The sequence below is a fragment of the Lethenteron reissneri genome, chromosome 15 (genome assembly GCF_015708825.2).
Source record: "Lethenteron reissneri isolate LAM-NWPU_2019-01 chromosome 15, ASM1570882v1, whole genome shotgun sequence".
Taxonomy (NCBI): domain Eukaryota; kingdom Metazoa; phylum Chordata; class Hyperoartia; order Petromyzontiformes; family Petromyzontidae; genus Lethenteron; species Lethenteron reissneri.
The window spans coordinates 2,250,464-2,277,719 of NC_083793.1; the positions used below are offsets into that span (position 1 = coordinate 2,250,464).

At 47.3% G+C, this 27,256-nt stretch overlaps 1 protein-coding gene and 1 pseudogene across 1 annotated transcript in view; one reads left to right on the forward strand and one right to left on the reverse strand.

The window, feature by feature from the left end:
* Window positions 1–27,256, reverse strand: part of LOC133342581 (macrophage mannose receptor 1-like) — a 163,094-nt gene that overhangs the window by 36,249 nt on the left and 99,589 nt on the right. The gene's annotated exons all lie outside the window — the stretch shown is intronic.
* On the forward strand, window positions 4,516–25,789 carry LOC133342494 (monocarboxylate transporter 5-like; annotated as a pseudogene).

Here is a 27,256-nt window from a genome sequence, read left to right on the forward strand (position 1 = left end):
CTCGTCTCGGTCTGTCACCCGTGATGCAGCATTACTCGCGTGTGAAAATGGACGGACATTCAAGTAACATTATTTAGTTGTGTCTGTCCGTAATGCGACATTACCACTCGGGTACGAGCGACGTCGAGTGTGGAGAAACCGGCGCAGACCAGCCTGGGCTGTTTGGCGAGTGAAAGGGGGGAGCCACAGGCACCATTCATGTGCACCCCCCCTCCCTCATCCGTTTACTCATTTCGGGAACGAAGTGATGGCAGCAGTGTGCGTGCGTCTACAGCAGGCTACAGTTATACAGCACCGTTAATTGCAGCAGATATAACACTTAACTTGCTTGCAGAGGCGCTCCGACTCGAAGTGCATTGGAACTGCTGCCCTTCCACTCGGGTTATGCAAGTACTACCACGTGCGCTGCTTGTGTTCTTTAAACGAATGGCAATAGCGCAGAATGAATGGGTGAGCCTATTGTTGTTTTTTTGTATTGTAACCCCCGTACCGTGTGTCATGCGTGTCTTGCTTGCATTGTCGACGAACAAAGGAAGCGAATGTCCAGTTAGGTGCAGTGTGTGCGCGTGTGTGGGGGAAACTCTCCTCGTATGAGCCGTGTACACACTCATTGTTGTTGCTTATATAAGAGTACGTGGTGGGTGTGTGTTGTTGTTGTGTTCCGAGCGTCTTTGCGGTAAGTTTGTTTGAACGTGTGCGTCTGTGTGCACACAAGCGCACGTGGCGCGCTCACGACGGAACAATGTGCCTGTGTGCCTGACAGTTGTGAGTGAGTGCGTGGGGAGCGGTGGTGCAGCGGTGAGCGCGCGCTGCGCTACGAACCAGACGATTATCTGAACCGGCCTGGGACCTCCCCTCGGTCGAATGAGGTTCAAATGAGTACCTGGTGCGGTGTGTAAACATCGCCACCGGGGAGACAAAGGCAGCCGGGCGTGGTGCTGGCCAACCACTTCTCAATCTTGATTTGAAGCTTTCGTGACTGTAGGAATCCATACTCTTTGGTTATTTCGGTAAAGTCACGTGTGCCGTACCGGCCTTCATAGGTGCTCGCTAACAGCACTTGCCCCGACAGTCTGTTACAGGTTATAAGTGGGATCTTTTTCTTTCCATAATTCATTGTCAACTTTTATTTATATATTCCAATTTTGCATGATCAGTGTTCAATTGATGGCATGACCCCCTCGCCACGTGTGTGCCATGAAAAAGGGCCATTGCCTGAAACGTCATATTTTAAATATTTTGTTCCTATTAGGGCCACACTGTTGTTATTGACGAATGCGTTGAGTCTTTTTTGCGTGTTAAAATTGCGTGTACAATACACCACGGTCGAGGCGGCAGTACAGTATCGCCAAATAATAATTTGCCTAAATGGACATGTGCATGGAATCAATACAAAACTATGGGTTCGATCCATGTGTAGTGTAATAGCGCCGGCTGGTGGCAACTGTGGTGGACAGACAGTGGCACAGGCCGGTGAGGGCGTGCAAGGGGTGTGGGCAGAGGGGAGGAACTGGGGCAAGGGTCACAGAGGACCCCGTCTGGAGGCCCCTGGAACCTGCTAGTCGGTTGGAGAAGGAGGCGTGGTCAGGGCGGAGCCAGGCGGCGCTGGGAGCATAGAAGGAGCCGAGAGCGGGGCTCGAGGCTGCCGGTTCTGGGAGTGGACTCGTCTCATCGTCGCTGTCAACGCTAAACGTCTCCGCTAGATATTGCGCTACGAAGTCGAGTAATTGGCTATCTCAGTCAGCGCGGTCAAGTGTTAGATGGACGGTGTTGTGTACACGCTAGGCTGAGCTACTGTGGAAAGTGTGCGGACGAGACCGTGAAAGTTATTAAAGAAAGTGCCTCCTAGAAACTTTGTCTCTGAATCGTTGACCCTACACATGTGTAGTGGGTTCTAGGAAGGCACACACTTGAACTGTGAGACAACAAGTTTATTACACGGCCCCAGCAGGGCAACTACTATAACGATACAACGGGTTACTACATAATCGGGTCAGGTCAGAGACACACTGCCTGATCCCACAATGCCGAACGTGACGACCGAAAACCGATGACAGGAGACCGAAGAGACGTAGCACCGAGTGTTCCATTTCAGCAGACAGCCGCAATTGCTCTCGGGACCTCCCATTTATGCTCCGCCTTCGGCCACGCCCCCTTCTGGATCTCACCAGAAGGTTCTCGACCAAGCACCACGTGTCCCTCAAGCCACCCTTTGGGACCCCTCGCTACCCTGTCCCGGTCACGTGCCCTCTCCGGTTCACCCAGACTGTCACGTCTTACGTGCCCTTTCTATGACCGTCACCACAACCATGCCCTCTCGGGCCCGCTTGCATGCTATGCCTACTCTGGTGCCAGAGAGAGGCTCAAGACGCGCAGTTCCACTCTTGTGACAGCAGCTGGCGCTAAACGCCATAGTGACTCCATTTATGTCACTGCACATGTATAGGCGCCCACTCAAATAATGTAGGTATATTTAATATATACACAATGTACAAACAAATCCTCGTAATTCAAGAACCTAAATTTTAATCCCACCAATTTCAGCACCAGTATTAAACATGTTAACACTGTAAGTTATGAGTCATCGCTTTCACAATATGAAATCAATTGTTGAGATGTTAAAAGCGTTATCTATAAATGGATCGTCGTTTACAATACAAAGTATAACACTGATGCGTGTACTGTGATAAATAACATAATTGCAAAGGTTAATACGTAGTTCTCTGTCATTTTTATATATACAGTACTGTACATATACACAGAAATATACTTTACATTTTGTATTAGCACATGCTGTAATCATAGACTTTGTGAATGTATAGACTGTAGAGTTAACACCCTTGTGCGCATCTTGCACCGACTCTCCATCAGCCATTATCAGTCCACTGCTGGATGAACGCCTCTCCAAACTATCGCCATCGCTCACGGTTCTGCGATGTAACAATCCACCCAGCGCTCCATCTCCTCTTTGTGCACACTCTTTGGGACGCCTTCAGTTCCTTGACTGCTACTCCCGTCACTCTATCATTGACCATCTGCCAATCATTCCTTCTCGCGATGTATCCTACCTAAGCCCACTTCGTCTTTGTAACAGTTTCGTTGATGACATTAGCGTGTGTTCTTTGACATATCAACGTCTGTTCTTTGACATATCAACGTTCTCCTCTTTCTGTCGTAATGTTCAACCAATCGTATAACACAAACATCGTAGTAGGTTTTTACCCTTTAAACTGGTACAAAACTGACACCTTTATACAAGGCATCAAGTTTGCAATAACCACAACACAAGTAGTCAAACATGCAAACAAAAAAAAACAACTCTGATAATGAAATAATATGCACTGTCCTTGAAGTTGATTGGTCCACACCCGAGACAGCTTTCCTTAGAGCCTAGTCTCCATTGGTGTTGGACCAGATGACACCAAAAGGCGTACAACTCAAAAACAGCGCACTATCAGAGTATTGAGAGCTCGGGGTAAGCATTTACACTATGAGACCTCCTTTACCAGTGGCAAAATATAGTAGTAGGTTTTACCCTTTAAACTGGTACAAAACTGACACCTTTATACAAGGCATCATGTTTGCAATAACCACAACACAAGTAGTCAAAATGCAAACAAAAAGAAACAACTCTGATAATGATAATTATTATCAGTCAGTTTTGTACCAGTTTAAAGGGTAAAAACCTACTACTATATTTTGCCACTGGTAGAGGAGGTCTCATAGTGTAAACACAAACGTCGTTAGTGAAACAGTGTCACCTCTTTTCCCACGTGTGCTGCTGGACGGGAGGTGGTGGGCGGGGGTTGGTGACGTCATGTGAATAACAAGCGACATCATGCTGGGTGTGGCTTGTTGGGAGGTTTCCTGCCTTCAGGACGTGGGGACGGCCTCTGTTATTAAAGGGGCCTGAGGAACGATCACAAAAGATAGTGGAGTACAATTAAAGTCAATCCTGTGGTTAAATTGCCGAATCGCCTCAGCTCTTAAATGCAATAACCGCACTGTTCATCCGACTGAGTAATAACGTGATGTGTTCAGCCGTAAACTGGCCACATGTCACATGTGTACATCATAAGGTTAAATCTCTGTGGGGCGTGTCATCGGCAGTGCCAGTACAGAGGAAAAAATAGGATCCCTATAAATGCAGACAAAATGTATAATTGGAAGTCATAATTATTTACAGGGATAATGCCACAGCGTAAATGGTTGGCACTTGCAATCACCGGTTCTAGTTGATTGAACGTTGGGTCACGTTTTCAGTTTCAGTTTCATTTATTAGGTATAATTCTGTGAGCCATGCGGCTCTTGACTCGGGTGCAACCGCAACAAAACAAAAAACATGAACAAGTAACATCTTAAAGTTACTACACGCAACAGAAGAATCCTGGAAAAAACAGCAAAGTCTTCCAGAAAAAAACACCCTATTTCAACGCTGTGTGCAATAATCCCAGTCGGATGCAAGTCAAACAATTGTGTGGTGGGGTAAACTGTGGGTACTTCGTCTCTTCCACGATGTCTGCCCATCTTGATGGAAAAACCAAATACCCTCGAAGGAGCAGCGGTCCCAAACCTGTGGGAGTCCGTGGAAAAGAATAATAAGAAAATAAAATAATTTTCGATTTAAAGCTTTCGTGACTGCAGGGATTCATCTTCTTGGTTCTTTCGGTAAAGTCACGTAGAAGAGAAATAATAAAATAATAAAAATAAAACATTCAGACGCTGTCTCTCCGACAGACCTGTTCTTCACCTGAGGACGGCTGCTTGCGTTGTGGCCGAAACGTCGTGAGAATTATTTTATTATGTTTTATTTTTATTATTTTATTATTTCCCTTCTACGTGACTTTACCGAAAGAACCAAGAAGAAAAATAAAATATCATCCTCACCAAAGGAATGTGCAATTTCAAATAACTAGTAGCGTGTGGTGGTGGTCCGCGATATGCTGAGAGGTTGCAGAGAAGAAGTCCGCACACTCAAAAGGGTTGCGAGCTGCTGATCTAGAGGGGCGCTCAAGAGCTCCCTCTGGTGGAGGCCCTTCTGCCAGCAGTGATGAAAGCAAATCGTGTGCAGGGCTGCTGCACCTTTTTTTACCCCGTACTTTACAAGTTAAACATTTTTCGGTTGGTGGCTTGGGCATTCGTTGTGGCCAGGCACTGCGAAGTGGCATGCTTTGCGCACGATTGTACAATATTGAAGTGGCTTTTTGGATTTTGCAATGGGGAAGCAAGATTGCAAAGGCAACCCTCTTTTTTTCGTGTTATTCACAGAGTCCACATTTCACCCCCCCCCCCCCCCCCCACTTTCCGTTGGCTATCGTTCGTTGCACGCCCTCTTGGGCCGGACGCCAACTCTGTAAAACTCTGTGCCCGGCAGCCAAAAGGGAGCCAAACAGACTCCGCCAAAGACTTTATCCTCCAGTGAACAAATCAGCCGCGCATGGACGGGGGTGGCGGTAAGGCGAGCGTGAGCGACAAACAACCCGCACAAACATCGGTCGCCTTGCATTGGAGTTGGTGACCCCGCGGGCGAGCACGGCTGCCCTCTGCAGTCTCAATGCGAGCCCCGGGTTCAATCCCTGGCGCCGTGCGCGATCGTGCAGCCGGGGAAAGGTGCGGTCAGCCTTGGAGTCTCGCCTTGCTGTGAATCGACGAACAGCTTCGAATGGGCACCCGGTGCAGCGCGTGCAGTGTGTGTGTGTGCGTGTGTGTGTGCAGTGTGTGTGTGTGCGCGTGTGTGCGTGTGTGTATGTGCAGTGTGTGTGTGCGCGTGTGTGTGCAGTGTGTGAGCACAAAAGTGCTGCGACGAGAGGCGACCCCAGGTGTGTTGCCTTGCGAGCCTCAGCTCTGGCTCAGCAGTGGACGCGTGGTATTTCGGGGGGGGGAGGGGGGGGCTAAGTTTAAATGCTGAATTTTGTTTTATTGTTGTTGCATTCACACTTATTGTCCCCACTGCGTCGTTGTGTTCATTATTGCTGCCTCTTTTGTGCGTGTGTCCGTCTGAGTCGTAGGGACTTCATCCCGAGGTGGCCTCTGGAATGTCCCTCTTCCGCAAGCGGCGTCCACAGGCGCGGACGACCGAGGATCCTCCGGATGGAGGATGGGGCTGGATGATCGTGCTCAACTTTTTCGTGGTAAGAACTAAGAACTCCTCTCCCCCGTTTCACTGCCGTCTGTTGTTGATCCTGCAGGAAGCTGCACCAGCGGTGGAGTGCGAACGCGGAGACAAGGGCCGTGATGTGCATCTCCGTTAACACCGGGCCTGATAATTATCAATTTCAGCCCGGAAGGCCAGGAATGCTTTTATATGCGTTATATTTTGGCCAAAGCCACACATCCCTCGTGCCTCATGTTGCCATCACGGTGCTGAGTGCTACAGCGTGCAAAGAATGTATGCGAATGGTGCTTACCTGAAGGACATCTGGTAACTTACATTTAACTTTCCCCGAGAGAAACTGTCTACATAAATAATGCACCATTCATCAAATTGCGTGACAAGCCAGCATAGCAGCATTGCAGATAATTATATTGAGTGAGATTGTAATGCCCTGCTTATTACAGACATACGTATTGTACAGTATGTTAGAGATCTGTCCCCATGTCCCTGCGGTACGGCTGCTTGACTTGCAATCCTAATGTTGCAAGGTAAACTCCGGGATGGAGGTTGACTCAGCCAGTTATCTCACCTCTGGATAAATAAAACATGTCTATTGCTCGCCGGTATATTGACGGTGGTTTTGTGCTATGTAGGCTGACCTGTGTCACATTTCATGAGATGAGGGCCATCCAACAGAGTTGATCACTCTTAATTTTGGAGCTTTCGTGACTGCAGGAATTCTTCTTTGGTTTTTTCGGTAAAGTCACGTATAAAAATAAAATTATTTAATTTATTATTTTATTTTTATACGTGACTTTACCGAAAAAACCAAAGAAGAGTTGATCACTGCCCAATGCTCAAGGTGGGAAAAACATAAAAACTGCGATTGGAAAATAGCATTGACAAACTGCAGCTTCTCAACATTGTCAAATGCATTGCCCTCCGGTGCGTGTTCTGGTTGTACCGCGTGCGCTTCGGCATGGTGTCCGACGCTTCGCTGCAAGTGTGGGGAGCTTCTCCACGTGCGGAATCTGGAGCTTGTTGAGGCGTTGATTCCATACCTGTTCATCCTTATCAGTGCCCTACCTTATTACAGACCAATGCAGACCTTACTGGTCACCTCGTGTCCCTTATACATCTCAACGTTCATCCTACAAAGTCCCATCACAAGGGAGAAACACAAACAAATAGACAAAAAAATATTTAGATTTAAAGCTTTCGTGACTGCAGGGATTCATATTCTTGGTTCTTTCGGTAAAGTCACGTAGAAGGGAGATAATAAAATAAGAAAAATATAAAACAATAAAAATGCTCACGACGTTTCGAATGCAACACAAGCAATCGTCATCAGGTGTGAAATCCACAGCAAGAACATTTTCTTGCTGTGGATTTCTCACACTTGATGATTATTGCTTGTGTTGCAGTCGAAACGTCGTTATAATTTGTATTGTTTTATATTTATATTATTGTATTATCTCCCTTCTACGTAACTTTACCGAAAGAACCAAGAATATACATTTTTTTCTTATTTTGTTGCCCGTATTGAAACGGCTGTAACGACATATGGACCTGAAAACTCAATTCCCCTGTACAAGACTACGGGCTAAACCGTGTGGGTTGACAGCGATGCCAATATCTCGTGCACGGAGACCAAAACGTTGGATCATGCCAAGCAACACGCGCACAGTAGAGAGCCGTGCAGGGCAACCACAAACACCCGCGGGGGATTGTAAACTACCATTTTTGCCTCTTCAACGTGGCTGCCGATTTTCTCTCTTGCCCTTTACACCTTTTAGATAGATAGGCCGTTGACTCAAAAAAAATGTTTGTTGTCTTTTGCAAGGCAGTGTTAGTGAAGACCGTGGTCATGTGTTTTTTTTTGTTACAGCAGCTTGGCTTGATTTATCTCAACACATGGAAATGTTAGCCAAGATGATCATTCAATGACGTTATTTTCATAGGCAAATAATTAACTTCAAAGCTACTGCACGTAAACTGTTGGCTCACGCCACTGCTGGCATCAGGGCTTCCATTAGAGAGAGCTCCCGAGGGCCACCTCAGAGGGCATTTGGCCGATCTTACGTGCTGGCCGGATGTCTTGGAAGAGATGTGTGTAACCACGTTTTAGCCAATCTCCCATCAACTGTGGCTGTACCCATTCTTACTGCTGGAGGGATGGGTGGACAGAGGTGGGTGCTTTTTAAGAGACTTGCCCATTGTTTTAACGACTGACAACATTATGGGCCTCGGCGCTTCTTTAATACATTCCTGCGGAGGGAGCTGGTAGGAACGTTGGGGTGCTCGGTCAATGGCCAGGGTCAACGGCGGCGTGGTGTATTCCGCAAATTAGGCCGACTGTGAGGGCGGGCACAAGCCGGCGTGAGTAGGTTAAACGTTGAGTTTTATAAGCGCACCACGGGGTGACCAGCCCCTCCCCACCCAGCCCCACCCCTCCCACCCCCCACCCAGCCCCACCCTCCCAACCCAGCCCCTCCCCACCCTCCCCTCCCAGCCCCACCCTCCCCACCCAGCCCCTCCCTCTCCACCCAGCCCCTCCCTGCACGACGGACACAGTAATCCCCTGTGGGCTGGTGTAACCAGGAGGTTCCTACCAGTATTAATGTGTTAATGTGGTAGGTAATGTATGTGAATGCGGAAGTGTTTTATATGTTAAGTGTGGAATTGATCTCTGATCTCTTACGATGATGGCCGCAAATACCAGCTATTAAAGCAAATCTTGGAAGGGAAAATCGAAGGGAAAAACGACCAGGACGGCCAAAAACGCCATGGCTCAGTAACATCAAAACATGGCTACAATTAACAACAGCACAAACTCTACACGCCGTGCTAGACCGGGACCAATATCATCGTGAAGTCGCACACGCCGTTAGGCAGCACTAAAGAAGAAGAATTTGTTTAAGAATTTAACATAGGACTGACTGTACATAACATTATGCGAGTGTGCATTGCCTGCCAAGTACATATCAATACGAGAACGTGCAAGTTAAATTTAATAATTAACACTCTCGAATGAATACGTAACAATTTACTGGATGAAGGGTTCCCTATGCCGTGCTGGTCAAGATAGTTGTGTAGCCATACTTCAACATGCTGGTCAGTGCAGGTTTGTGCATGACTGGGAATTGAATTTCGGCCACCAGGCTCATCGTGCTGTGCAGTGCCTGACTAAGCTAGTGCGGGGCCTGTATAATGTTATAAAGGGACACTAAATATAAAAACATAAATATTAAAACACACATTTTTTACTTGCATAGTAAAGTAATTGTATTATTTCATTTGTTTTCTAGCCAGGCATTTATAAAAGTTGAAAGCAGTAGAGTACTATTGTAATAGAGCAAGTGCAAAATCACTGAACTGGAATTGATAGCTTGAAAGCATTTAGCGCGGGGCCCTTGAAAATGCAGAGTGCGGAGCTACTACATATGTAGGAGCTACATAAATGCTTTCAAGATATCAATTGATATCAATTGATATCTTGAAAGCCTACGCGGAGGGTGGGGGGGGGGTGACGTCAGCAGGCACACTGCGTAAAACTGCCGCATGCGGGTGACATCACAGATGTGACGTCACTGCTCACTTGCGTGCAAAATATATCGATTATTGCGCACCCCCCCGCCCCCCAAATTACAAAAGACAATTTTTATACGTTTTGCATTGTGTCCAGTCTGGAAGCTACCCACATGCCAAATTTCAAGGTTATTGCATGTCGGGAAGTATGCTAAACATTTCGAACAGACAAACATTCACAAATTTCCCTTTTATACATATAGATGTGGTCGGGTTGGATTAGCAAATAAAACAAAGAAGGCATTGCGATGTTTGACACGGAGGGCTTTTGTGACCAATATTATTCATAATAGAGGTGTTTTTGGGTTAGATCGCGTCAGTATACTGTAAATGTGTCGATTTAAAGCTTTCGTGACTGCAGGAATTCATCTCCTTGGTTTTGTCGGTAAAGTCACGTAGAAGGGAAAAAATAAAAAAAATAAAGAATATAACACAATAAAATACAATTCTCACGACGTTTCGGCCACAACGCAAGTAGCCATCCTCTTTCCGACAGACATGTTCTTCACCAGAGGACGGCTGCTTGCGTTGTGGCCGAAACGTCATGAGAATTGTATTTTATTGTGTTTTATTTTTATTATTGTATTATTTCCCTTCTACGTGACTTTACCGAAAGAACCAAGAAGGTATAAATGTGTCGTTAACCCGCCACCACCCGACACAGCCAATTAGTAATTCTGGCAAAATCGCCCGATGATGCTGGATGCAAATAGCAGCGAAACGTCGTACTAAAAAAAAATTATGTTGTGGATTTACTCTCGATGTAATACAACATTTTAGTACAGTTCAGTAAAGAAGGTAATTAATTTTAAGATTCTAAAGGTATAAAATAGAATGCAATTACTGGAGAGGAGAGTGAGTAGATTAAGGAAGTCGAGGCAATGGAGACAATTGGACAAACTGTAATGGATGTAACGTGAACAAATTCGTTGCAACATTTTAAATGGAAAGCGACGTAACCTATTACATTATAATCTAATTATCACTGATGAATATGGTGATTGTAATTTGGATGGCGAGGCAAAACATTCTGCTCTGAAACTGTGGTCTGCATCCAAACAGACGTGGTAATGCTGATGCAGATAAAAACAGTTATGTATGTGCTCTCGGCCATGAAAGTCAAAATAATTCCATTTGTAAATGTTCACGTGGAAAAATACACAATGAGGGCTGGGAAAGTATTGCCGAGCTGGATTTAACCACGCAAACATGGCCACTGTTTACAAACCACTTTACTGCAATAGGGTCCTCTCTGGCATCGTCCAAGATGTCCAACAATTACAAATCTCCGCTTTTGTAAACCTTAAATGTGTTATTTTACAGTGAGTCACGCGTGACCACAATATAATTCACGTCTATTTTTCGTTCGCTCTTACAGGTTTTTTTTCTTAATTTTTTTTTCACGGCGCTGTTGAAACGTCCTCTGACAACAACGCATGCGGGAGCGGTGTGAGATTGCGAGGGCGAACATTGTCTCGTCAGAGTGGGTAAGGAGGAGCGCATTTCGAAGTAATTTCATTGAATGAAATTAGCACACGGGGGGGGGGGGGGGGGTAGCCGCCGTGGTCATTATGTGTGCGTGTTGAACTTCCTTCGCACCATACGTATCCCAACGTGCTAATCGGAGGTGCGGGGAGGAAGGATGACAAAGCCAAGAAGTCGCCGGATCGGCGGCAAGTTTATTACATCTCCTCCACCCACACCCCAACCAGCCTCTGTCCACCCAGCAGTGAAGATGGGTTCGGCACAGTGAGTCGACTGGCAGGTCGCTGCGTGGAGTGGGGTAAATTATGGGTACTCACTCACACCTGTTGTTTTTCCAGGACAGTCTGGCAAGTGTGGAAGAATTGGTCAAATTGCACTCTAGAGGGGAGCTCTCCTCTAGTAGAGGCCCTTCCCACGGCAGTGGTGTGAGCAAGCAATTGCAGGGCTGCGCCTTCAACTGTAAAATTATTACTCTGGATGCATTGGAAGTGTACCACTCGTGTCGTTTTTGCGAATGTTCAGACCTAATAAAAACATGTCTTAACTGTGACTTAATGAGAGATAATATACAGCGCATGCTCCGGTCCACAGACTGGGAGTCTGCTCCTTTAAAGACTCGGTTTTGGCCTTGATGTCTAAAGCGTGCCATTGCCCAGACAGGACAATAATCCAAAAAAGGAGCTACTAAGCCACTTGCAGCTCATTACTACAATCACACTCCTTGTGTGGGAATGCCTTGACATATTTAATACCACATTCGGTTTTTTTCCCCTAGATTTATATATCATTTAAAAAAGTAGTTGCCTGGCCATCCTGGCTGCTGACAAACTTCAAGTTTAGGCTGTCGACTCTACTCACACCCTACGATTTACCGTTTTCTTGCTGCTGTTTTCTCACCGTTATATAATTGTCCCTACCTACCATCACTAATCCCCAATGCGTCGATAACGTTTCTCCGACTTTAAAAACGATTCCCATCATATTGTCTGTTTAAATGCTAGTTCATTGGTATTTTTAAATCCTTTATATTAAGTTCGCTTGCTTGCTTGCGTGCTTGCGTGCTTGCGTGCTTGCTTACGACCGTGCAAATCTTTCGGTCGTTTTTTAACCCACTTCCCGTGATCCAATCGAGCTGACATTTTCCACACAGACTCGTTGTGCGTGACAATTAATTTTCGTGAAAATTTTTTCCCAAAATTTGACACTGTTTAGGGAAAACATTTTAAATATTTAATTATCAATTGCTTAATGCTGGCAGACAATCATCTGACCCATAGGTGGCAGCCATCTCAAGCCAGAGGACGAGAGGACTCTAGCCGCCATGCATATAAAGGATTTAGAGTGAAAAACTTTTTTTTACGGGTTAATTTAAAAATAATAATTTTAGCATGATGTACAGTCTGGAAAGTACCCACATGGCAAATTTCAAGTTTGTTGCATGTCGGGAAGTACGCTAAACATTTTGAACAGACACACATTCACAACTTTGCCTTTAATGTATATGGAGATTATAGACTCTTCATGCTGCACAGATGTTTGTGTGCTGATTTACACTTGCTTCGTGATTTGCCTTATTTTAATTTGCACTTCTCATTTTGGTGACCCAGGTACCTCTAGCAAATTAAACTATCCTGGTCTCTTGAATTCTAACTTGGCGAAACAAAGTAAACTTTAAAATCCCTTGATTATACCTCCCTAAACCCTCATGCCTTCCTCTCCAAAGACAAACTCTTGAGATGTGTTCACATTCACATGAGTTATAAAGCCTCTGGAATTTTAACTCATGACCAATTATCATTATACCTTCGTTAGTCTACATATGTGATCACCTATGCAGTTTACACACAACCAGATGATGCAAATGCTTAATGTAATGAGGCTGTGATAGTGTTTTTTTGTTTTTGCAATTTCACTGTGGAAAAAAACATCAAAAATGTATGTTCGCCCTAGCCAGGAATTGAACTCCCACTCTGCTACCCCGCACTTCTGTTCCCGAATAAATCTCGAACAACAAAAACTTGGGTAACTAATTTCACCAAGGGGAGATAAACTATACAAACAAATTCTGGTCCGTTTTTATTGTAGCTTCATCAGGCGACAGCCAGATTTGTGGAGAAGTCCACCTGTTTAGTTTTACGCCTCTAAATAGGGAACGAATCAGGTGGAATTCGGGACAAACGTTGAAATGAAAATGCAATAATTTGCAGCAATGGATACCCATAGTCATTTATATGCATTCATTAATCCCCCCCCCCCAACTTCGCGCAAGAAGAGCACACAATTGATGGCATCACATCTACCCCTCTATTTAAGGAACGAAACAGGAGGATTTCTCCACAAATCTGGCTGTCGCCTGATGAAGCTAGTTATAATTACTGGCGAAACGTCGTACTCAGATTGTAAATGTTGTGGCTTGGCTCTCCAACACACCGGTGTGCTGTAGTAGTAACGAATTGCCACGATCTGTTTACGTGACAACCCTTACTAGTTGGCTGTGTCGGGTGGTGGCGGGTTTAACGACACATTTATATATTTACACGCGATCTAACCCAAACAAACGCTATTGTGGATGATATAGGTCGCGAAAGCCTCCTACGTGTTCAACTCTCAGCAACATTTCGCTATTAAGAATCGATTAATAAAACCGCAGTAAGTTGAAACACGATCTTAAACATTTTGCATGTTACGGAAACCTTGGCGGACGGCCCACGACGAAGCTTGCTGTTCAAAATGCACGCCTCTTGGGGTTTTTCAGCATTCCATCTGCTTGAATGCTGCAGCGCAGTGCCAGCCTCAAAACTCACGTTAGTGCCGTCTGGCGCGATGAGAGACCACTGGCAGACCTTCAAGAACTTCTTCCTGACGGGTAAGAGGTGGCTGGGCGGCTCAGGCGGGACAGGGCAGGGAGTTAATGCTGACATCAGCACTGAGCCAGCAACAACGATATTCTGGCTTCGAGATACGGGTGCATGCGAATAAAAAAAAGCCAGATTAGGTTCAGCGAGAAGGGCTGCATATAATCTGAACCACTAGCGCACACAGTGTAACGAGATGCAATACAGGGTGCTTAAATTGTTTGTAACATTTATATGGGACTATCGTTTTTAATGGAAAAAGAACGGATAATACACTGTAACATCTTCTTGGTTTTTTCGGTAAAGTCACGTAGGAGGGAAATAATAAAATAATAAAAATAACACATAATAAAATAATATAGTCAAATAATAGAATCATTTATTATTTTATTATTTCCCTTCTACCTGACTTTACCGAAAGAACCAAGAAGATGAATCCCTGCAGTCACTAAAGCTTTAAATCGACACTGTAACATGATAACAAATGTATGTTAATAGCTTCAAAAAGTCAAAGAGTCTTCACTTATTTGCAATCATTGTCAACACGTGCCTGGAATCTTCTCCAGGTGGTCTCCAGAGCCTGGAGGCACATTTCTTGTGGTGTTGTTGCAAATTCTCAGAAGTGTTAACATGTTTTTTTTAATCACCCTGTATATTGCAGTGAGAAGTGTTATATGTCACTGGACATCTGTGAATAGGAGCGTCATAGCTCGTCTGATTTCTCCAGGATAAATACTGATTCGGATGAAGATTCTGAAAAGAGGGCTTAGTTTCAAAAGATACTCTGAATGTATTTTTTATTTGCATGGGTGCTTCTGAGAAAGGTGTTAACAATTATGAATGCCTTTGCCATCGCTCGAAGGGGTTTGACAGCTGGTGGTTGCAAATGAAGGGGTGACAGCCAAAGGAAGGGACGCATAGTGGAGAGGACATCTGCGCAGGAGATTGTGTGATTACATCAGCTTGAGTGCCATCACACCACAGGATCGTGATGTTTTATTGTGCAATAATATAATCATACAACTAATCAAATTAAAATTCATTACATCACAAGGGAGTAAATTCCACGCACTGAAATATATTATCCTTCAATCTCGCCGAGCTCCCCACTACAATAGTTGACTAGTAATTATCAAAGAAATGGAACGTAATCATGGCATTGCCACGGTTGAAACATGCATCATTATCATCATCATCATCATCAAAAGTATTGCCAAATAAATTAGTGTTTAGCTCTCCGCTCCTTGCGATGGGAGCTTCTTCAAGCTTCTTCAGTTCCTGAAGCTCTGAGAAGCCGTAAGCGAAACGCCGGACATTGTGACGAACAACACGCGGTACAATCGGTAAGCGCATCAGAGGGCTGGATGGCACAACCGTGAAAACATTGGTCGTAGTAAGTCGTACGTTTGTTTTTTTTGCCCCTTGGTACCGTGTCCCTGTGTTTTCCCGCCGCCTAGGTGAACGTGCTCGTCATGGGATCACTCAAGTCGTTTGGCCTCCTCTTCCTAGCCCTACAGGATGAGTTCGGGGGCACGTCAGAGGAATTGAGCTGGATTGGCTCCATCATGTCCAGCATTCGTCTTATTGGAGGTACGGTATGCCACAAACGAATCACAATACCCCACGGATCTCGTCAAGGAGTATAAATCATCACGCGAACTCCGGTCATCCTCGCAGCAGCAGATTTTGGCTAGCTATCGAACAAAGACGATCACCGCATCGCGCCCTTTCAGATGCACTTCTGCGACCGTCTGGAACGCTCTTCCGTCCGATATTAGGAAGCCACTGGAGTTTTGTACATTTAAATAATCATCTAGATTGTCCACTAATTTCCTTAGAATTGTTTTTGCGTTTAGTTTTTTTTATTTCGCACCGCACCTCTGATTAACACGGTTGACTACGTACGGTGCGAAAGATGTTCAACATACACACGGTATATCTGCGTCTAATGCAGCTGCACGGGCATCAATATTAAAATGTAATCTTTACAGCCCCTGGTCAATCCACTGCTGGACAAAGGCCTCCCCACGCCGTGTTGGTTAAAATAGGATTGTTTGATTACACTTCACCATTCTTGTAAGCACGGGGCTCGTGAAGTGAGAAGATGGATCCATGACCAATTCAGATACCGTTCGGCACTCGCTTCAGATATCACTCGGCAAATAATAATAAACATCTGGGTTTCAAGGTCACAATGCAGCGTGCAAACAAGCATTGGTCTACCACCTCAACTTTAGATGTAAACGTTACAAAAATATAGAACATTGCAATCAAAATCTTACCAGGCTATTTTGGCAGTGGTGTTTTTTAAAGCGTTTATTGTAGCAATTAGATAGAATTTGCTGATGTTAATACGTTGAACAAGGCAGCGCATCTTGCTTGTCCACAATTATGCTGTACCGTAATCACCTAAAGCCAGATGGCAGAGGTGCTCGCGAAGTGCACTTGCCCCAACAGTCTGCTATATAGGGGACCTTTGTCTTTGTGGCGCAGGCCCAGTGGCCGTGGTTGTGTGCGGGAAAGTGGGCGACCGCGCTGGTGCCGTGCTCGGCGCGCTGGTGGTGGCGGCTGGCTTCATCGGCAGCCTCTGGGCCGGCAGTCTGCTCTTCCTCTACCTGCCACTGGGTCTGGTCGTGGTACGAGCACCGGACACCAACTCGACCGGGCATGGTGGCAATGCGCCGCCATAGAGAAGACGAATGCGTGCACGTTGAATGTCCTTCCGCACCGTACGTAGTCAACCGCGCTAATCGGAGTTGCGGGGGATGGACTACAAACGAAAGGGCAACAAACTAAACACACGCAACAACTGTTCTTAGGAGTTTTCAATTTCGACGATTTAAAAGTGCATTGCTGCAGTGGCTTCCGGATATCGTGCATGGAGACGATGCTAGCAATTGAAATGTGGAATTTCCACACGAGCCCAAGTCCACTCGCGTAGATTCTCCCCGTCGGACACTTAAACGGCGAACCTCTGCAACAAGCAGTGAATGTGCCACCGCTGTGCCACGTGACATTCTCTTTGGAGCAGGGAGACCCCTTGACTTCACTTCACTTGATGTTGAATGATAAAAACAACTTTTATCTTCCTGGCCTCCCTTAGTCGTTAAAACATAAATCAAGCTACAACTGATGTAAATCGAAAGGTCATTGAAATATCATCTCATTGGCTCTGCCCAGCGAAATGGATTTCATTTCGTGACTGAGACGCGCAGCATCAGCCACTGGCAGCCTCTCGCCCGCTGCTCTGTTTGCTCGAGCTGATGGCGTGCAGGTTATATGTCATCGAGGTTGTGCTTATGAAAGGTGGGTCTCCCTTGCAGGATGGTATTGCCATCTCATAGAGTGGTCACCTGGGTCTAAATGAAATCGATCTGGAATCAAGTGAATTGATTGTCTGAAAAATTAGAGTGGACTTCTTTTGAAATCCTTTATATTAAGTTCGCGTGCTTGCGTGCTTGCTTGCTTGCTTGCGTGCTTGCGTGCTTGCTTGCGTGCTTACGACCGTGCAAATCTTTCGGTCGTTTTTTAACCCACTTCCCGTGATCCAATCGAATATTTTCGTCAAATTTTTTTCCCAAAATGTTATACTTTTTATGAAAAAATAAATTATATTTAATTACCAATTGCTTAATGGTGGCAGCCATTCATCTGACCCATAGGTGCCAGCCATCTCAAGCCAAAGGACGAGAGGACTCTAGCCGCCACGCATATAAAGGATTTATAGTGAAAAACTTTGTTTTTACGGGTTAATTTTTTGACGGTTGACTACTCGGGCTGCTTTAAAAATAGCAGCCACCCCCACATCTTCACTTGTACATTCATAAGTTCACCTCCTGAACCGCCATTCGCTCCTCTCTTAAAGCTCACAACCTCTTCTAAATTGCCCATTCTCTTCCCTCCCCTCGCCACACTCCGCATGTGTGTGCACGTGTGTGTACATGTGTGCACGTGTGTGCACGTGTGCGGGCTTCGCGCACTGCGCCATGAACACGGTGACCCGAGTTCGATTCCCGTTCATGGCCAACACCAGTGACGAATATCTGAACCGGTCCCTGGGCATCCTCGAGCTCGGCTCAGCCTCAAATGAGTACCTCGTGCGGTGTGTAAACATCGCCACTGGGGAGACAAAGGCGGTCGGGCGTGGTGCTGGCCACCGACCCGCTCGTCTTCCGTGCCGGCCTTCATTGGTGCTCGCTAACAGCACTTGCCCCAAACAATCTGTCAAGAGGCTTTGAACACGCGGAGACTTTTGTCATTGACGTTCTCTCACTCGGTGACCATTGATGAGTAGAGCGTTAGGGGACGGTGGCGAAGCGAGCGAGCGAGTGATGCCTGGCCCCTGTGGCCCCTGTGATGCCGTGCAGGGCTGGGCTATGCGCTGCTGTACCAGTCGGGCACCGTGATGGTCGCCTGCTACTTCAAGCGGCGTCTCTCGACGGCGTACTCCGTCTCGCGATCCGGCATGGGCCTCACTTTCGTGCTGGCGCCGTTCACACAGCTGCTGCTGGAAACCTACCACTGGAGGGGTGCGTGCATGTGTGTGTGTGTGTATTTGTGTGTCTTTGTGCGTGTGTGTATTTGTGTGTGTGTGTCTTTGTGCGTGTGTGTATTTGTGCGTTTGTCTTTGTGTGTGTGTCTTTGTGTGTGTGTCTGTGTGTCTTTGTGTCTTTGTGTGTGCGTCTGTGTCTTTGTGTGTGTGTCTTTGTGTGTCTGTGTCTTTGTGTGTGTGTGTGCGGGGAGTGGTGGTGTAGTGGTTAGCGCCACGCTGCGCTATAAACCCGGCGACCCGGGTTCGATTCCCGCTCACGGCCAACACCCAGTGACGATTATCTGAACCGGTCCCCTAGGTCGACTCAGCCTCAAATGAGTACATGGTGCGGTGTGTGAACATCGCCACTGGGGAGACAAAGGCGGCCAGGCGTGGTGCTGGCCACCCACCCCCTCGTGTGCCATGCCGGCCTTTATAGGGGCTCGCTAACAGCACTTGCTCCAACAATCTGTCACAGGCTATTTGTCTTTGTATGTAGGTGCGTGCTTCTCAATTTGCCCAACTCGCAGCATCATTAGCCTGAGGCAACAGAGTGCTCGATTGATGACAAGAGATATACCAATGCTTTTTGTAACGTAGACATCTCATGGTTATCGTGTGACACGCACAGCCGGTCTTATCTATGGCCCGTGAGCAACGGTCGCACAGAATACGATGTTCAGTGGGGTTGCTCCAAGATGTGGCCCAGTGGGGAGCAGCAAACGCCCTTCCGCTGGGTCCCCATCGCACCATTTCCTTCGTTTTATTTCTTTCTCCCGATCTCCAGGTGCTCTGTTGATTCTCGGAGGGGTCATGCTCAACCTCGTCCCCACGGGGATGCTGCTGCGGCCGTTACTCCTCAAAGGCTCGCGGACGAAGACGGAGCCGGCAGTTGTCCACGACGCCAACGAAAACGCGGAGCCCCGCAGACCGCCCTCCTCGTCCGGGAGGGACGGGGAGGCCGCGGCGGTGATGATGAGCGTGGCGTCAAGGAGCCCCGAGGCGGGCGGCCACAGCGGCCGCAGCGGCCGTGACCCGGAGCACGAACCGCACGCGGCCGCGGAGGCCTCCTTTCCGACGCGGGGAAAACGCAAGATGTTTTGCGTCGACGACGACGACGCCGCCGGCTGCGTAGACCTCAAGGAGCTCAGCCACGACAGCAGAGCGGCGGCGGCGAAGGAGCGCCGGAGGCTGCTGGACTTCTCGCTGCTGTGCAACCCGCTGTTCGTCATCTACACGGGCAACGTGTTCTTCAGTCAGCTGGCGTACTTCATACCGTACTTCCACCTGGCCGCCAAGGCTCAGGACTTGGGCGTCGAGCCGATGGATGTGTCCATCATCATTGCCGTCGCAGGTGGGCTGGCGCTCCACCTCGTTGCGTCTCGTTGCTGGGTGTGTGCGATATGATGGGGTGGAACGCGTCCCAGAGGCTGACAAGTGGGGAGACGGAGCGATGAAATGAGCTCATGTGTAGGAGCTAAGGTGGATTGTCGTCGTGAGGGCTAGGGGCCACTGGGACACTGAGGAGCCCCAAGGAAATTTAATGGCCGTTTTCGTAAAACAAATGACTAAATATGACATCTTTTTTGTAATTTTAGTCCAAATTCCTGGGTCTGATCGCATCCGTTCACTCCCCTTGCCACTCCCTCCCCCCCCCCCCCATTAACTTGTTGGCAGGCGCCACAGAGACGGTGGCCCAGCTGCTGTCGGGCTGGGTGGCCGACAAGAACTGGATGCGCAAGACTCACTACTACCGTGGCTTCCTGCTGCTGTGCTGCGCCACCAACTTGCTGTCTCCACTTGCCACCACCTTCCCCGGCCTGCTCATTTACGCCATCTGCTTCGCCGCATTCTGCGGGGGATACATGGCTCTCATTCTTCCCGTGCTGGTGGGATATTCTTCCGCCGTGTCACTTGCACTCCCCCTGACTGCCCGCTTTGTTCCCCAGGTCGTTTCTGACGGCGCTAGCGACACGTGCTCGTAAACCCCAGTGCTGTGGGGGCATCTCGTATAAATTGTATAATGCGTACGTTTCGTATGGCTCTATGCATGTTGAACTCCTTCCGCACCGTACGTGGCCGACCGTGCTAATCGGAGGTTGTTTCGTGCAGGCGATGGCGGCCTAGCGGTAGCGCGTTCGTCGCTCGTTCCGGAGGCTCGCGGGTCGAATCCGGCGGCCGCCCTGGTTAATACTGCGGTGTGTTACTCCCGCGAGTATAAAGATTACGTGACGGCTGCGTCACTGCGGACGCCAAAGATCCCCGTGACGTCGTTCGCAAGTGTAGGTCCGCCGCGTGTGTCGGCGGTCATGGTCCACGTTCGCCAGATTCGGACAAGTTTCTCGCAAATTACTCAAGTGGGATTACGCGTAGCAATCATTGCCGCCCCTACTGCAAAGACATGGTGGGCACCTCCTGAAAACCGGTCATGAAACTCAGTGAGGCATTCGTGGATTCACAAGCGTAGCAATTATAATAATGTTACTATTTATTAAAACTTTTCATTTTATTTTGCCAGCTAAGGCCCACTGAGCTATGCAGTGACCTGGCCACAAATGATAGCTCAAGGAAGTGGGTTAACACGTGGACATTTATAGCAGGCAAATACTTTTGAAGGCATGATGATTCTGAGTGTGGAGGGGACAACTGGAGGACCCGGAGTAAAATCGACCCGACCACGAGGAGAACATGCAAACTCCAAATATACAGGTGTCAGGGTCGGGATCGAACCCACGACAATTTTTTTTTCTTCACTGGCCCCCTGCTCCCCATCACGTATCTCTGAAGCAGCCAATAGCGCCTGTTTAGCAGGCCTCGCTACTTTTAATTCTAGACTGAAAACGAATTTCTTTTAAAACTGCTTTTTGTGTTTAGTTTGTTTTCCTTCTCCCACACCTCCGATTAGCGAGGTTGGCTACTGTACGGCGCAAAAGAAGTTCAACATACACACATAGACCAATGGAGCTTCACGGCCTAGTCACTGGAACTTTACAGGGCTTAATTCTAGATTTGAAGCTTTCGTGACTGCAAGGATTCATACTCTTTGGTTTTTCGATAAAGTCACGTAGGTAAAAAATAAAAGAAATGAAAACAAATCAATTAAATCACGACGTTTCGGACGCAACACAAGCTGCTGATGCAGGCTGTTTTAAAACTGAGGGACGCTTGTGTTGCGCCCGAAACGTCGTGATTTTATTTATTTGTTTTTATTTATTTTATTTACAGGGCTCGTGAGCTTCGTCCATGAACTTGCAGTTGGATGTTCGTCCATTCTCGTAAACCGGCACCGCGACCGACTCCTGTCCTCCATGTTGCAGGTGGGATTCATGGGCATGGAGAGACTGCAGAGCGCCAACGGACTCGCCAACTTCTTTGTGGGCCTTTGGCTGCTTGATCGGACCTCCAGCGGCAGGTACAGCTCCATTTTAACGGACTCGGCTGGAGGCCTGTGCAACTAGGGCGGTGCAGTCAACGGGTGGTGCCATCGGATCGCGCCACATTGCTTTCCCATCAGTCGTGCCAGGCGAAGGACAGCGCAGCCGAGTGCAACGCCCTCGTGTGTGGATGCTGCCGCAAAGGGATGGTGTGAGTTGAGGAAATGAGAATAACACACGGATATAAAAAGATAAAGCTTCTCCCCTATAGCCTTAACACTCACCGCGGTGACAACGGCGGCACTTGGCGGCGAATAGCGACCGTTTATCTCTGTGGCAGCCCTCCAGCACCAACAGAGAAGCAATTAAGAAAACGAGCAGAATGTAATGCGGCTTCAATTCAGCGAGTTGGCAGAGTACGGAGTGCAGGTGGTGCTTGAACCAATCAACCCCAATCTGTAAAACCCACAACACCTGGGTTTGTCCCATGACTTCTCATCAACGAAACTTCATCACGTGTTCGGACATCAATCACAATATTAAATTAATTTCAGTGGGCTCTATCCTGCTGTAAACAAAGGACGTCACTCACAGGATAATGCAGCTTAATGGTCTCTCACCTGGTTAAATAAAGGACATCATTCACAACAGACAATTCGTCTGAATGGGATCTCACCTGGTTAAATAAAGGGCATTATTCACAAGAGATCATTCATCTTAATGGGCTCTCACCTGGTAAATAAAGGGCGAATGTAGTGACTTCAGAGTGGTGATTATCGTTTGCTGTGTTTTGTGCAGCGGTGGCACAAATTCCACTTACAAACTCTCACGGTCGGCCACAAGGGGGCACACGTGGAGCGATTCAGGGTCCCAGATTCTAGCCAATAATTAATTATCATTTATTTGATGACAAAAAAATTGGCACGACCACGTGGCCAAGACAAAAAACGAATATGAATCACTAAGTACCTCATTATCATATCAGTGTCCATGTAAACATTAATACATAAGTCCCATAGCCTATAGCATCAATAGTTAATTAAACTGAGTTTAACAATGTGTCGTTTCATTGTTCAAGAGTGACTCTTAATCCTTTCCCATTCCAGTGACGTACATGTACGTCATCATTACACGTACGTCAACGAAATGGAATCTGAATTAAAAAATTACTTGATCCGTACCGAGGCTCCTACAAGGCCATGTGCGATGGCATGTGCGGCGGTCGTGTCGCTACAGTTCTCTGCGGTGAGTGCAATGTCTTTAAAAACAGCGGCGCTATGCCTGTCTAAATTAAATTAACGCTAACCACTTGCACGTTCGGAGATTCGGCGGTGAATGGGACGTCTCGGAACGGGGAAAGGGTTAAGCTCATGATACGTTCAGAGGTTGATATCAGGCGGATCTGTCTCGGCGATCACTGAAATGTTAACCATGCACCAGCCGACACTATTATCGCGTTTAGATTTCGGTTTTGATTTTGGCAAAACCCTACCACGTAGCCGAACCCAAAAACAAATGTGGATTATTGTATTCTATGAGTCTTTCGGTAAAGCCACAAAGAAAAAAAAATCACGACGTTTCGATCGCAACACAAGCAATCGTCTTCAGGTGAGAGCCTTTGTCTTCACATGAGTGACGGTGCGTCACTAATCTCTGTTGATGGCACTCAACCAGCGATGAGAAGTCTACACATGACACGGTTATGGTTGTCGGGGGGGGGGGGGGGGGCAGTCGCTCCAAAAGACAACCGATAGTTTTGGTCGTGGAGGAAATGTGTGAGGCCGTCCAGCCAAGTTATTATTTTTCACCTGCAGGTGGCGATCTAGATCCATGATGATGAAAAATAACAATAGGCTTTGACCCTTTCCTGCAATAATACCGGTGATACGATTTTCAAACACCGAATTGACACCTATTGCTAGGCATCAGGTCACGCTTGTGGTGAAAAATGCATGCAAACAAACATGCTTTGATAGTAACGTATCCCTTGTCCATGAAACTGATTGGACTACACCAGAGGCCGGCTCCTTGATCGCCTCGTCTCACCAGTGTGAAACCAGAGGCAGCGAAAATGGGAGCAGCACAAAGGCATTGCAAATATCAAAGCCTCAGTAGCTGGGGTTGAACCTATTATTTTTCTCATTATTTTAATACTGGCAAAAAGGGTTCCAAAGATATACAGAACCCATATTAAATTTCGATTTAAATCTTTCGTGACTTTATTGACTAGTATACACTCTGCAAACCTCCACACTGATAGATATGCCATACGTGCTTTGAGATAACTTATAAAATCATCGTACGTTATAATTATCCGTAATAACTCACCTTCTTGGGTGGCATTGCCTTGACATTGTGAAGAAGCTTCAATGCTTTGGCAGATCTGAGGAGGCGTTCAGAGAGAGGCGAGAAAAACTCACAGCACGCATTGTGAATCATCTACCAATATAGTGACATACAGATATCCTCGACAGAAAACCAGCAGAGAGCCCATCGAGAACAGAAGTCTCAATAGCATTGGGCATTCGGATCAAAGTACCAAAATACAGCCAAAACGAAGTCAAAAGAAAAGCATGACTAAACAAGTCATCTATGCCACAGCATCGATACAATACATTCGATAAACATATTCCTCGAAGACACTTGTGTAATGGGCTTATGTGACACAGGAGAAGTTGATGGAGGCAACACGTATTTATTACAAATTCATACAGTAACAACAGGGTAACGACGCTAACACTTGAAGAGGTAACGGGTCTTTATCAGGAGAAGTGCTCCCCAGTTAATGCCCACATTAACTGCCTACTTCCCCACTATTCCAGACTTTCCTCCTAGGAGGTTAACTAATCTGGCCCAGCTTCGGCGCAGGTTCCGACCCTCAGTCATACGAGTCCGGCCCTCACAAGGACATCAGACCTCGCTGCTCTGAGGTCGCACCACTGGCTTGCTCTGCTCGGCCCTCGCAAGGGCAGCGAGTCAGGGGAGTTCCAGATCTCGCTAGTTGGCCTTCAGTCTTCACTGGTTCTTCATCTTGACCTGTACCCGACGACTGCCTCGAGCTCTCTGGCTCTTGCCACCGAGGGGCGATAACCGTTAGCGGACGTGGATGTAGACACCCCAGTGTAACTGCCCGTTTCCCCCCCACGTAACACCCCTACACTTGATAATTGTTTTTTTACCCTTCTATCTGGCAACAAAACTGACACCTTTTTTACAAGGAGTCATGTTTACATAGACCACAATACCTGCAGTCATAATGCAAACAAAAAACATAACTCTGATGTGCATTGTCCTTGAAGTTGATTGGTCCACACCCGAGACAGCTTTCCTTAGAGCCTAGTCTCACATGGGTTGGACCAGATTACGCCAAAAGGCGCACTTTTGTGTGTAACGAGTTGCGACCTCATAATGCCGCGTCAGCCAGCGACTTTGCCAATCGTCCTTGACCGCGTGCGTGCGCGTCGCGTCGTGTGACCCATTCCCCCAACCGAAGGTTTCCTCTACGACCAGACCAAGAACTACGACTACTCGTTCATGCTGGCTGGGACCTGCTACCTGCTCGCCTTCCTCGTGCTGCTGTGCGAGCTGCTGGTGCCGTGCTGCGGTGGCGGTGGAGACGGCACGGGCGAGACCGTGGCGGGGGCGGTGGCGGTGCCGCGCGCTGCCCGCCGGTGGGCCGGCTGGCCGAGGGCACGCGTGGTGCCGTGCGGGAACGACCCCGGCGGCGTGTGAGCCGCGGCGAGGCGAGCCGGTCTCATGTTCCGTTCTGGTTCTGCTTTCACAAGAGGGCTCACACTTCTTTGCGAGAGGAGCTTTACATTGTTCAAAAGCGGTTACAAAGCCAGGGTGGTTTGGATGGCAAGGGCAGTGCGATGGCCGAGGAATGAGTGGCCGTAACAGAGGGCACGAGGGGGGGGTCACGAGAGGGCTATGGGGGAGGCACGGGGTGGAGTGGAGGGGGCGAGAGGGAGTGTGATGGCTGATTGGGATGTGCGTGTCCTTGACCAAACGTGATGAAACGACGTCTACGTTTCTGCATTGTCCCCGTTCCGTGCACTGACGTCCGGTGGCTTTCATCATCGTCGGGGAGACCTCAGCATCTCGGTAATCCACCACTCGTTCACATTTTTGCTACAACATTGATATCCGTCGCAAGTACATTATTTTAACCTTGGAAACATGTAGAAGGCGCTGGGAGCCAGACCTGGCGAGTCTGCGTTATCTCGAGGTTGTATCAAATGTATCGTTAACACACAGTTACTCATTGCACTGGCTGGGAGCGGTGGCGTAGTGGTTAGCTCAATAAACTAGGATCTCGGTGACCTGGTTTCCATTCGTGTGTCTACACAATATCAGTGATAGATGCTAATTGACCCATTCCTGGGCATCTGGTCATTTAGCCCCATATGAAATGAGTATCCGGTGCGGTCATCAGCAGCGGGAATAAAAAGGCCGGGCGTGGGTTCTGGCAACACACCACTCCTTTGCTGGCTTTGCATTGCTGGCCTTTTCTAGTTGCTTATTAACATATTAACTTGTTCCAATCTTTGATTAAGCTAAACTATAGAAGTCCGCTTCAGTCATTTATATAAGTATCCTAAGCCCATAACATCCGAGTCTCGACCGTGACCTCCTGGTGGTGATTCGTTGCTGCTCCAAATGGCTTCAAAGTGCACCTAGCCTGGCACAAGCGCCGTGGTGATGGCACTTCCAAGGAGCGGTTAAATGTCAGCTGTTGTGCGTTATTGTCGCACTGAAGAAAATGTTGCACCTCACCGTTCAAGGTGACTCCCATCCCCTGGTTCCCAACCTGTGCCCCATGCACCACAGGTTGAAGTTGATTGCGTTTAACGAGGTGGGAACTCAACAGGACAGGAGACCTTCATTTGCAACGTGTGACCTGGGGGTCACAAAGACGACAAACGCAAAACAAATTAAATAAAGTACAGCGGTGAAGGAAAGAGAAACCCCGTGAGAAATGGAATATAATCGCACGAACCTTAATCGACGTCAAAGTGATACATTCTCCATCACGTCAGATAATGTTGACACCGATCATAGCGCAATTGCAGTTAAGTTATGGAAACGTTGAAATATGTATTGTTCTAACAGTGAGCAGGCAAGGATATACGTCAAACGTTGGTTAGCAAAACTGTGAAATTATCCGTGGATTTGTTGCTGATAGTAATTTATTTTACCAAAGCGACATTCTTGTATTTTTCTCCCCAATGCTCACATATTTAGTTTAGTCAGTAAGAGGTAAGTGAATCGTTCAAAGACGTGCTTTTATACAAATCTCAGTGTAAAGTCTACGAACATGGACACTATA